The 13,737-nt window shown below is 35.3% G+C and overlaps 1 protein-coding gene across 17 annotated transcripts in view; it reads right to left on the reverse strand.

Annotated features, from left to right (window-relative positions):
• Positions 1-13,451, reverse strand: part of LOC113670430 (3',5'-cyclic-AMP phosphodiesterase 4C) — a 51,138-nt gene extending 37,687 nt beyond the window's left edge. For 2 of the 17 annotated variants that reach the window (XM_089186838.1, XM_089186842.1), the window contains exons 1-3: positions 13,365-13,451; positions 13,157-13,260; positions 5,714-5,801 (exon numbers count right to left, since the gene is read on the reverse strand). The gene's annotated coding sequence lies outside the window, so the exon portion shown is untranslated. Of the gene's footprint in view, positions 1-2; positions 132-1,354; positions 1,447-2,861; positions 3,117-4,583; positions 4,729-5,713; positions 5,802-5,907; positions 6,159-7,309; positions 7,425-8,584; positions 8,910-13,156; positions 13,261-13,364 lie in introns of those variants that run through there. The other 15 variants (XM_089186830.1, XM_089186847.1, XM_089186834.1 and 12 more) reach the window with 14 other exon arrangements.
• Positions 13,452-13,737: the final 286 nt, after the last annotated feature.

Raw genomic sequence — 13,737 nt, forward strand, 5'->3', positions numbered from 1 at the left:
ACCTTTTATATATGTTATCCTTACAACTTCACGCCATTTGTAATGGCCAAAAAAGAAATTTCTTCTGCAGCGTGTCGCAAAAATTAGCGCGATGAAGGAAACCCGAGACAATTGAACAGCGACTCAACAATTCCGATGCTATCTATTGCTTTTCTTGTTTAATTGGTCGTTTAACGCTTGACGTCATAGAAATTAAAAAATTTCCAGACTGATTTTCCGACAAAGCTACGGAAGATACTGATAGTCGTTCTGGAAATCTTTTATCTAGTGCAATTATGAATTTACAAATATATGAATTTCATATATCTAAAATCACTGTGAATTTATATTTAAGAAAACATCGGAGTTGTTTGTTGAAGATGTATGGCTCGGAGCGAAGAATACTTTTTGCCTATTAAACCGCTTATAATTGCACATGGTAAACAAGAAAGTTCGAGAATGATTGCAAAGATTCTCGCGAGGTCTACCGGAAGAACATTGGCAAACCAGAAGTAATTCCATAGATTACCATCTGCTGTGAGAAAATTTTTACATTTTCGTTTCTTCACGCACTTAAGAAAAAACCCTGGCGGTCTTTCATTTTATTATTTAACTCCTGTTCAGTGCCATAACCTTTACACAAGTTCGTATATATTGCATAACCCAGACTCGTACACTTGCTAGAGTTTCTATTGAATTAAGCAAGAACTTCTGCGCTTTTTCGAAGAGAATATGAGAGTTGAAAGCAAGCAGTGTTAAAATCATTATGACTTTCTGATGAAATACGATTCTTCAAGTCTCCAACGCGCTTGTTTCGGGAAGGATTCCTGCAAAAGGTGTGCCCTTAGCCTTGTTTCAGAAAGGAAATAAATGTCACGCTAATAAAAGTGCGTAATTAAAATTATCATGTAATACCACTCCGGAAAGGAACCCTCGACGCCTGCGGGATATCCCGCAGTGGGAATTGTTCGTTAAACCTGACATGAGCAAAACTCCGCAAAGAAACTTCGCCATCGCAGCGCTGTTTAAGAAATGCTCTTGTTATCTTAGACAAGTTATTGGCTTCATTTCAATCACATTTTTGAGGGCAGAAACTTTGGCACCTTTTCAAGAGCAGAAAAATTGTTGTGGAAGTATCACAATACATTTTGGCGTGCAAATTCTAAAATCTCTCGAGATTAGCGTAAAGGATAGACGATTTCAAGTGCATAAAGACAATAAGCTTATCAGTGATTAGGGTGATGGCGAAATCGCTTACACGAATTGATTCTAACTTCACCCCTTTTTTTAAGAGATAGGTCAAGTCTGGCAATAAAGAAGAAAGGTTTTTTGTATCTTGGAATATCTAGCCTCAACACAATAATTCTTCTCCAACCTTAGCATGTTTATCTTCGGATTATCCTCACCTCTTTCATGTTTCTCTGTTCCTCACAAACTATCACTTACGGTTTCTTTCCAACAAATTTCCTATGAAACAAGTTAAAAGATTCAACGTTTTCCTTTAAAAAGCAGTTTTCTTTTGATTCCAAAATCTCAGATTTCGTGAATATTTTCCTATTTGCCAGTTTTCATGAAAAGCCAAAGAATTTTACCCTTAGTTTTAAAATTCGTTTTTCAATGAGAACACATGTTTGTCTGATCAGATCTCAATCATCAAAATGCAAATTAACACGTATTTCAAGTATCGGTGTGTTGTAACAGTTTCGATTACCATTACGATTTCCTGTATATAATTAGCAAAAAATTGTCAAAAATGTCTATTTTGCGATTATGAGCCATTAATGAATCATGTATTGTGGTTGTAAACTGATTCAAATTTGCCACACGAGACTTCACTCACAACAAGATTTCATGGACCCACATAAAATTCTGTAAACAGGAACACACGACAAAAATACTTTTAATATTCTTTTTAAAAGATATTCCCGACCTTTTTCACTTATTAAGCTAGAGCAGATACCGTCGACAGTCAGGCGAGCCATAAAATCAAGCCATTTTACGTTAGCTTCTTTAAACTCGTAAAATTTCTTATATCTTGTCGAGAATTGCCATACTAGAAGGTGTGGTATGGAACTGAGATGAAAATCGTGATTATATGTAGTTTTTTCGACCGGAATTATGGGGGAAATACTGGTATTTGTACCCCTTAACACTCCCTGGCATTACAATACCAAAATTTCATTAACTAGAAGTAACATAAGCTCTTCTAATAGGAAGGTTTTTGTGGCCATTGAGCGAGGAAAAAAAATACGAAATTAAGCCGCAAACACCTGTAAAGCTCTTTGTCTTGACCACAAACAGGACTTAAGTACGAATGGAAAAATAACGAAAGAGCGAAAAAAAAACACTATCAAATAGTAGACTTAATCCGAGCAAAAGCATTTATGAGCCACAAGTTTTAATTTTGGGACGAAAATTGTCAAAACTTACGAAAGCTTTCCTGAGACCGAAGCATAAACATGAACAGACTGTATAGAATGTATAGTTCCTTTTTACGATGGTTTGAAATTCTGCGAGTAAATATGATGTTTAACATAAAAAAATTAATCATGAAAATTATGTTTAGACGGGAGACAAAAAAATTGAGTTGATTTACAAAATGGTATCCACTAATTCAGTGAATTTGAGTTGTTTACTGTAAACAGCAAAACTAGAATAAATTTTGCCGCGAAATCCTCTGAATTATGCAGCATGGAAAGAGTATTTGAAACTCACTTCAATAAGAAATGCGACCAATAAAGGTTGATTAACGGCCTAAGGTATTAAATCCAACTTTCTTAGTTATAAACGTTGATTACACGCATGCAAGCTTGAACAGTAGCTTCTCGACAATTCACCATTATACCGCCACAAACTCAAAATGATGAAATATTTCAACCAACCTTGTGCCAATCCACGCTTTGTCGATGTTATATCATTACTCAAAGCCCAAAAAGGCTTCTAGAAAAGCAAAAGAGCTAGTAAACAGCTCATAATGTCACATAAAAGACTATAAAATCTCCAACTGCGAGAAAATTTTCTTTACCTGTCACGAGATCAGATTAACACGCCAGTCATTGACGTCATTCATGCGGAGGAAGTGTTTGGCGGGAAAGAGTTGTGATGACGTCAAATGGATGATCCCAATGTTTTTTTGTCTGGAAAAACATTTAGGGATGCACTTGAAAATTTTCAGCTGAGTCTGATATTCTTTCCTGTTTTTATAATACAAAATAACTGGAGTTTTTAATTCTTAAGTATATGATTGGTAATGGTACAATCTGTTGTTTTGGACCTTACTGCATCTATGCCGAACGTTTCAAGCGGGTAACTGAAAACATGACCTCTAGCATTCTCAGTTTACATCAACAAACAATTTCCTGAAAACATTCAGTCAAATCTGATTATTTCATACGGTGATAAATCCGATTTTGTCTTATCTATGCGCAATATATACCTCTTGGATAGCTTTTTGCATTTTCACTTGGTGTGCAAGTTTTCTGAGCGAGGGGCGATCGTAAAGACGTAATTGTACATGCGCGAACTACAGGAATCGACTAAACGTATCGGTATTTTCCAAACCACATTTGCATCCCTCTTTAAGAAAAAAAATATATATACTTGAAGTTGGAGAGCAGTTAAGCGACTATTTGCTCAAAAAAATGAGGAGAAGTTACAATAACCAATTAAAACCGGCAAAAATTAAAGTACGGCTTTGATACGTACATACAAGAATATCCCAACTCTTACGAAATAGCTTCTCACCAAAATATGGCAAAAGGAAAGTGACAAGATACACTTAGTTCTAATGGGTTTTGAACGGTCAACCTGGCGTGAAAATTTTCGAAAACGTCAGAGCGCAATAAGGTGGTTCACAACATGTTAGTTTTGACCGGCTTAAGTTCGCGAGTTCAAAAAATACATTAGCTCAAGTCAAAATTGACTCATCCTGCAGCTGACAGTCTACAGAGGAAGTGAATCCGCTAAGTTTTTCATTTCTTGTTTCCTTTAATTACTTTGCACTTTGTGTGTCGGTTGTTTATGGTTTGTACTCTATGACCTGACGCGTAATTCTTCTTTGTGAATTGGTTTGGAGAATTTGGTGTTATTTATCAGTATAACACTTTCTAGATGATAAAGTTGTCCATTCTCATTAGCTATCTGCGTGGTTAAATGATAAATGCTGAGATTAACGAGCTAAGTTCATCATTATTCTGGTCACATTCGGTGAATGTTCAAAAGCAATTTCTCTCATTTTGTGATACAAACAGCCTACATGTGTGTCAATTATGGAGAATCGCTTAGCAGCAATGTTTGAAAACACTCAGCATATTTTACCCCTCAGCAACAGTATTTCATAACGTTAACAGAGCAACAGAAACAATACCGACGAAAATGAAACCTGTACAGTAAAACACATAAGGTGTTAACCGAAAATAGCATATTAGTGTCAATTCCATAAAAAATTTTAGAGATTAGAGTGAGGAAATTATCGTTCCTCGCCAAAAAAAAAAAAAAAATGCACACGGTGACCTTTCATTTTAGTGTTTGAAAATTTAGAGAATTTAATGTCTTTTTAAAATTACAAATCGTTTTACTTGCATCACATTGTATCAACGGCTTACCTTAAACTTAGTCAATAGGTTTCCATTTGGTAGGACTTCCCAGTCGACAGCAAATGCATACATACAAAAGCATATTTCGCATATGTAAATGTGTCATGGAATATGGAACGCACTGTGACCTCGTCCGCCTTTAGTGCGACACCTGCCAAACTAAGATGAACATTCTAATAGCTGCCGACGGCGGATAGTACAATTTGCTGTAGATCTCCCGTTGTCTAAAGTTTGCTTTTTGCCCGTAGAGACGCAACAGGACTCTCGACAAGATCTAAGCTGGCAGCCGGATAGAAAAATATAAATACGCAGCTCTTCACTTGCGTGAAAATTAGTTTTCAAATTTCATATTTTATTTACATAACGTCATGTTAGCGGTACTCGGTGTCAATTTGTGTTTCTCATTGACAAAATGGCGCTAAGCTGTATACTGACAATTTCTTCTCTATGCACTTAATGGTGAAAGACTTATTTAATGTAATATTTGTTCAGGTTGACGAAAAACATCAATACATCTGGGTATAATTATTTTTTTTCACATTTAGCAATGTTTTAGTCGATCGCGCGAGCGAAGATCTCTTTCAATATTGAGAAGTCTTCTACGCTTCGGCACTCACCACAGCAGAAGATCTGATTAAATTTATTTTCCTCGTAAAAGAGTTTAAGGTTAAAACAACTAAGAAAATAAAACATCGATACAGCTGGCGTATAAAAATTATATCAGACTCGGTGACGAAACTATTTCTTCTACAGTCAAGAAGGCTCTTAAAATCATAATTCTATTCAAAGAATATTTTCCAATTTGTAGTAATACTTTTCCGGGACCTACAGCCGCTCTCTGTTATTTCAATCCTTGAAAAACAAACATGTACTCGTTTGCATATAAATTTGCGAACACTCATCGAAGACAGAGGGAAAACTGGTATTAACTGGTCTTCGAGTTTTGCATTAGCACTTGGTGAATTACCCAATTCGACTTCATTAGGGAAAACTCTTTGGTAAAATGTTTCTGCAAAGGTTACGTTTGTAGCAATTTCATAGAGAATGCGTCGACATCATTATCCATACAACATGAAATGATCATTTTGTTGCCTCTAAAATTAAAGCATGCAATGTTTTAAAAAATATTTATGTCTCACCTCCAATCACTTAAACGATAAGCGCCGATGTTTCTTCACCGCCAAACAAGTTCGCTGTTATTTTCCTTCAGCAGGGGCCGTGAAGTCTCTGAAACAAAACAATTTAATATGCATTTTTGATTCAGAAGAGTTACATGGTTTATAAAAAAAATATCATTGAAAGAGGCATTCCCCGCCGCTTATTTAGAACCTACCAAAACAGAGAGAAAATTTGCGATTGGCAGAGACTCAAAACCCGTAGAGCACAATTTAATTCCCCGTGAATTGACTCAAATAGGATATCGATCTCGGTTTGATTCTCGTGTATCAAGCGAAGGCGCAGTATGAAACGTGCGGCATCACAAAATTAGCTTATCGTTAGAAGCTACGCGAAGTATAGTAAACGTGTTTCGTGGGAAGTGTTTCTAAAACGTATTTCTAATTTTTTGTCATAGAAATAACGGCCGAATTATTAATATTCATTGAAGGTAAATAGAGTGTTAGGTACGGTGTTTAGCATACATTTTGTCAAAGGACGCCAATTCTGTTCGTGATGTTTAATTTATAAATTTGAAAGAATAACAGAAATTTGAAGACACTTGTTTTAAATCAAACGCAACGTTAAAAAGATTGGCTTCGAAAAAGTCTGTTGCACTTCGAGTGCGTTTTTTTTCGGGACGAAAAATTTAGCTAAGAAGTACAGCATATTTATGTTATCGTCTGTGCAATATATCAAACTGAAAAAAGAATGGTCGTCGAGTTTGAATTATTAAACATGTTTTAGAGTTTAAACGGAAGCGATTGATCATGAAGTTGTAGTTAGCTAGGGATCTCCTCATCCAATAGTCGTTTGGAGCAGTAGTCGGATTAAATTCCGTGCTTCCAGCTTATTCGATCCTTTTTTTAATCAAGAAGCAGTAACTTCATCAACTAAAAGTACAGCTCTTTGAATCGAACAGCAATTACGTTGGGCAAGATTTTTTATTTCGCAGCTTTTATGCTTTTGCAGCGACTGTGGGGATCGCTGTCATGGTTTCAAATACTGAGCGAGTTTGTACACAAACAATGAATTAGTCGACAGAGAAGCATGGAAAATTCATCAAAAAGGTCTTTAGATATTTGCTCGCTCACCTCGTATGTTTACGTTCGCTCATTACAGCGTATTATTGCTCCATTCATTTACTTATCTATATCTATGTTTGTTATTTGTTTGTCTATTTATCGTCCGAGAATGTATAACCAGCAGAAATTTAAAGGTTAGTCGTACTTTTTTAAAATTGAAGTGCACTGGGTTGCTATGGGAACGCGAAAAATATTTTCAAAGGAAGTAGCTAGGATTGGTAGCGGGGGGAGAGGATCTCGGGTTAATGTGATCTCCCGTCGTGGTCTAAGGAAAAAAAAACGTTAATTGTTATTGAGAAAAAAAGCCCAGTATACCCTAAGCGGCAGTTAGACCCTAATGTGTACCACCCCCTTGCTTATGAAAAATCGCGCTACTTTTTATTCAAATTTTAAATTTGACATGACAGAATGAAAAATTGACATATACGAATTGCAAAATGCGTAATGAAAGCGCTAAATAAGTGCTATATGCATCATTACAGAGGTGCAATTTACCGTTTTAAACGTCTATTCGGTTGGCTAATGTAATTGGTCAGTTTTCTCGCCTCATTTGCAGCGAACAAAGTGTCGGTCATTCATCATTCTGTACCAGCAAGTTCCGTGTTTTAGAATACCCTAATGGGAGAGCAAAATATAGATCGATGAAGTCCTGTAATATTCCGGAATATTCTATTCCAAATCACAAAAATTCTCAGACCTGTTTTGCTTAAAATCTAACTCCTTGCTAAATTCGCGCAAGAATTGTTTACCGGCCAAAATTTACCCTAGATTACTTCCTTCATAATATACAGGAATAACGCGCGTTTATATATGCCTTCTCTATCAATCAACTTGTGGGGAGAATTGAATAAATAATTTATCTGAAAAGCGTTTTATAACAAGAAAAAAAACACTCAGAGGATGGTAATCGTGGTACGCGAGGAAAATTATATTTGGTGATGTAAATTTTAAAAATGTTTTTCTACAAGATTCTTGAAAGATTTAAATATTTATCTTTTTTGCATGAGCTTGTTTTTGTTGTTTTCGTAAGGAATAAATCTTTGGCGAGAAATTGTCTGTCATTAATATTTCGCAATTGTATTGAATTTTTCTGCAAAATATCTTACTCAGAGATTGGCCAAATCATTTTAAAATGACAACCATCCTTCCAAAATTCTACTTTGCTCTTCTTTAATTATATTTTTTTGAGTTAATATAAATCCAAGAATATGTATAAAATTGCCGGATTTGAAATCAAAACGAAATTCACGCACCAAGAACCGCCCACCATTAAGTACAAAGGCTAACCATAAATTGGCTCTAGGTTAACAAAAAAATTTTTTCATCTGGGTCCAAACTGAAAATAACTTGCTTCTGGAATGTAAGAATGAAGGCCCGAAGTTTCAGAAAATATTCAAAATGTTTTGGTAATTATAAGAAATTAAGCACAGGCCGAAGGTTGCTTTTGTTATAAATTCAACTTTAGAATTCAAAACATGTTTATCTATATATACATCGCTCGAAAAAACCTTGAAAGTGTTCTTTTACTCATCTACGCCTATGGTATTTGTAGCAAGAGAAAACTGGGAAATATAAGAATTAATTCTGATAATACAAGGAATTTCAATGCGGAGTTTTTCACGAAGTCAACGAATGTTTTTTTTTTGGCACGGCAAAATGCAAATTGAAGCCAGCGATGAAAACACATCTTTAAGGCGATCAGTTAGATTCGTGAGGTGATGGAAACATACGCGATGTTAATTATAAAATCTTTTATCTATAAAGTCTTACCTTAGACTTAGACGTTGATTTAAAATTCCTCCGTAAATGACTTAGGATCTTTGTAAGAGAACTCAAGAGAGTGTGAAGAATTGAACGAAGAAATTGAATTATGCAACTTTCTCCCAATGGTTGTGATTGAAATAAACTCATAATTTGCACCAGGTATTTTTATATCAATTATTTTCAATCCAAAACAATAACTATGAGAGAGATAACAATGCCAGTTAAATATCTGCAAGAAAATTTGATTATAACTATAGGAAGCCCCAAAGAGATAAAACAGAAATTTTGGGAGAAAAATCTTATCACCTCAATCTGATCAGGTTTTTAATGCAAACCTTTCCAGACTAACGAGAAATGAGATTAGCTGAAAAATTATGCGTAGGACGGTGGATTAATAAGCCGTTTTCCATAAAAAGCGGTAAAAGCAGTGACTTTTACCGCAAAAAGTATCGTTCACGATTCATTTCAATATTTTTTAATTGGCAAATTTTATTTATAAATGATTCATTTTTAATTTTCCTCTGAAAATTTTCATCTCTGATCTCTGCAGGTTTAAATATGAGCCATGGACCATAAAAAAAGAGAAAAAAATCAACCTTTTTGTAGAAATTTCGTCAAAAAGGTATTTTCTTCAATCGATCTTTTCAAGTTCGTCTCAACTTTCAATTCGCACCGCTTTTCCACTATGAAGTGGCTCAATATCTATCCTTGGTATAAACCCTACTTCCTTTGTTTTAAAGTTTCCTATTCTGGGTTTTTATCATCAACATACTCAAAAGATTTTTGTAAAAATGAAAACGAATTTTCAACCAGGTATGAAGCTGGTTTGTAACTTGAAACATGCCGGACACTAAGCACATCATAATCAACAGAAATCTCTTAACGAGAAGACAAAGTTAAAAACGCAGACCGTTTTGATGAACACCAGATGCTTATTGTGTCTTAAACAAATATTCGGTAAGCTTTTTGAGGGTATTTTGAATCGCATTTAGAATCGCTTTCGATTCTGCCTTTGGCTTATCTTTGAGATCTGTCGAGAAATTTGACAACAAACTAATTGATAAAAGATCTAGCCCATGCAGATGTTTGAAATGAGAGGAAATTGTATTTATTTTCGAATTTAGAGCTGTCTGCAATACTAGAATAATCGCCAAAAAGTGGCTGTGGCATAGAACTAATAATGAGACGTGTGTATGTTTTGAACCAGTTTCAAACCCGATACAAAGTTAATTTTCCTTTTGACAAAATGCTTTTGGGTACGTTGATGATAAAAACCAAGAATGGGAAACTAAAAGACAAAGGAAGTAGAATTCAAACTAAGGATAAATTGAGCCACTGCGTAGACAGTCAAATTGATAAAAACAAAAAAAAAAAAAACAAGACAATCCTCACCAGCTAATAGGTAGCCGCAGCATGTGTGGAATGCAGCCCTACGCATGCGCGCGAAAACCACGTACGCATCTTTGTTTGCTGTCACATCATTGGTTAAGTTGATGACTCAAGTGTTGTTTGTATAATTGATTTATACGAAAATACATTTGTAAATAGCTGAAAACCGATGAAGTCAAAATCTGTTGCCCTTTGGTTTCGCATTTATTAATGCTATAAAACGCTATGTCTTTATATGCTCTGTCTTTCGATTCAGCTAATGAAATGAAAATTCAAAATGGCTTTTCTGAGCTTATTATAAACTTCAATTTTATACAGTAAGCTCTTTCGGCAGTTAGGCTTCGCTGACATTTTTTAAACATGAGAACAAGAGAAATCTTCAGTTTAAGAAAAAGACTGGACATATTCCATCAATCGAATATAAAGTATTTAACTTATATTCTCTTGATTCCACGTACGTTGGCACCAAATTTGTATCATTGAGAACCATACCCAACGAAAAGTAAACATTGAAGCTCAAAAATCATATGCACGCTAAGTCTGAGATGGCGGTTGTTTTCAATAGACAGGAAACGAAGATCAGAGAAAGCCGCCGGCTGACTATTTTGTCAAAATGGCGGGAAAATAAGATACACAAGCACATGTTCCAGCCATTTCCCGTCGTGCAGCTAGCTTGACCAATCACAATCTAGACAACAGAGTTCCGACATTTTCATTGTTGCGCAAGTGTACAGAGTAAAAGTACTTCAATGGCCAGGCCTGACATACGAGAAAACTAAAAGAAATGAAACTTCCTGATATTCTTACGAAGAATATTCAATATTAATTTTAGGGAAGGGAGTTAAGAGAACGTATGGTAATCTTGACGAAAAACTGTAAGCCAAGGTCGAATCACCTTGAGCAGCTGATAAAAAGCAACTTTGTTGATTCACGTAGATTTAAATCGTATCAAAAGTGGGTGTTAATAAGTTATGGATCAGCAGTCTGTGGAACCTCCGGAACAAGCGGAGCCATTAATTTTTTTGCAACAAAAAATAATAATGAAATAAAATAAAAGCCATAATTACCTTAAAACTGTTCGAGATTTCGTTTTCGGGCATGAAGAAGCTAACGCTAGAAGAAAAATAGATCATACCTTGACGTTCAACCACAGGAAGCCCAAGCTCACACAGTGAGCATCTGTCAATATGCAAATATGTTTACGTTGCGCAATGTGTGAAATGTTAGGATTTTCATGGCAATAAACATTCGCGCTCTCAACCTTAAAAAGTTCTGGACTATTTTTCAATGAGGACAAATTAACCCCGCTAAAGTGGTTGTTCTTTTGCATTGCGAGAATTTTTGGGCTGATTCAGTTCAATTTAGCTCGGTTTTGGTTCAACTGCCTTGCCCTCCACATAATCCTTTCCAAGATATGTCTGTGAGTAACGCCAACCGAATGAATCCACTGGAAATAAAACGCTGTAAATTTGCTCCGAACGCCCGATCACCCCAGAATTCTACAAGCATCACGGGCGATAATGTTACTTAATGCTTGTGTTCCTAAAGGTTTGCTGAGAGCCTTCGGATGAGGCGTTATTCGGATATCGTGGTACCCAACAACAACAACAACAACAACAAAAGTTTATTTCTACTACTATAAACAACAAAAAGAATTTACAAGAATATAATTAAAAATAAATAAATAATAAGTAGTGGGGAACCCAAAATAACTAAAAAGCTAAACTAGTTGGGTGACCGGATTTTTTTTTTGTTTTTGAAAAGGCTCAACAACAGTTTATTTTATACAACTGTAAACAACTAAAAGAATTTACAAGAATATAACTATAAATAAATAAATGAACATAGTACCCAAACTGTTAGAGAGCAGGATGGGTGACTGCTAATTGCTCCTAATGACATTATATACCCTTGTGTTAGTACTGTGAATGTCGCCACAATTAAAGTTGGACGTCAAGGATAACTGAAACATATTTCTCTTTGAAAGTATTCTTCTCTATACCCAATAAAAACTTTCAGACAGTGTTAGCGTCTCTTTTATTTTTGTTTTACCGCATTACTTTTCTTTCATTAAAAAAAACATGGGTTCCGGAGGTTTCGCAGGTTCCACAGGTTCCGGAGGTTCCGCGGTCTGCTGATCCTCAATTTCGTAAAACCTATCAAAAGTTTCCTCGAGGGGAACTCATTTATGAGTGTACACTGATGCAAAAAGGTCTGATCGAATAGTGCGGTTGATAGAATCAGACAGACAGTTAAAATGCGATAAATTAGATCGATTCGACTTTCCTTTGTTTTCTAAAGATCATAACAAACAATTTGCCCATTAGGTTCTACATAAGGTGATATGTGCCTTGTTTCAGTTGTTCCATTCGACAATTAAGCCGCAAAAAAGCAAATGAAATACGCTTGGATTTTGACACCTATCCATCATATGTAATATTTTTTCTGCACATTACGAATACAAGAGAACTGTATAAACCACTCGTGTAAAATCGTGGAAATTTCAATCACATTTGTTATGAATAAAACGAGATGTGTTCTTTTTGCCAACATCGAAAACAGCGCACCAAGGTTTTCCCATAGTGTGGTTAAAGAAAGATTTGTAACTTCTTTTTTGTTCGATTTCAATACGTGCATTCATGCAAATTTTGTTAATATTTGAATGGAAACTTTTTTGCAATTTATCAAGTTAGAAAAACTAGCGATTTTATTAATGTAGCAGAAAATACATTTCGCGTCTGCTTTAATATTTTAGGGCGTAATCAAATGTGAAAGTAAATAAATACCTCGGAAAGAGAAAATACAAAGTAGAAATCGTTACAAAATTTTGACTTGTTTTTGTTAATTTGCAATATGACGATTGCACTGTTCCGTTCTCTTACATAGTCATTCCCGAACAGAATGCGCCTTGAAAACCTACATCGGTAAAATTCATTTCGTATTTGTGCAAATGTATTAATTTCGACTCGCGAAAGTGCTTAGTTTTGAAAACATGAACATATGTTTCTTTCCCGCATATATTTGTGAAAATATATTCTACTTTTTTACGCTACAATTCAAGCTGTTGCTGCGTTCTTGAGATTAAAATTTCGCTTTCGGTTTCTTTACAAAAGCTCGTATATTTCTCAGGTAAACCAGCGTGTAAGTTGAAGCCTGGAGACAAACTAGGGAGATTTCGTTCAAACTTACCTTCTGAGTAAAGAATCCGGTCTATTCCTTGATTCCTCTAAGCCGCTAAGAAAGCTCTTGTGGCGACGATTAATCCTACGAGTAAGCCAGTTTCGATAAAAATCCTATATCAAAAGGAGAATTGTGCTATGAGAGGAAAGGAGATGATGACTTATAAAGCCTGATGAGTACACTGTTTTGGCGAGGGCCACAGTGACAGTTCCGTTACCTCATCGAGCTGTCGAACCGCTTTCCAGTTCCTTGACAATTCATCATCTGTAAGATATTGTTGTTTTGTTTTACTCCCCAAGGCAATCAGCTGGCATCAATAATAGAAATGTCAGGATATTTTTTTAATTTCAAATGAAGTTCCTTGGAAACAAGTAAGTGCCAACTGTATCATTGAAATTGCGCCAACAAATTCGTTCCGAAGAAAAATTATTGATGAAGAAGTCAGAAATTCATCTTTATTTTAACTTAGGACGCTTAAAAATTCGTAAAACTCATTTTATCAATGGTTTCCGTAATCATTCCGAAATTTTGCACCCTTTCACGTATATCAATATTTTTTGTATGTGATCTAAGACATATTCATTTGACTC

This window comes from Pocillopora damicornis, chromosome 11, assembly GCF_964200805.1.
Source record: "Pocillopora damicornis chromosome 11, jaPocDami1.2, whole genome shotgun sequence".
Lineage (NCBI taxonomy): Eukaryota > Metazoa > Cnidaria > Anthozoa > Scleractinia > Pocilloporidae > Pocillopora > Pocillopora damicornis.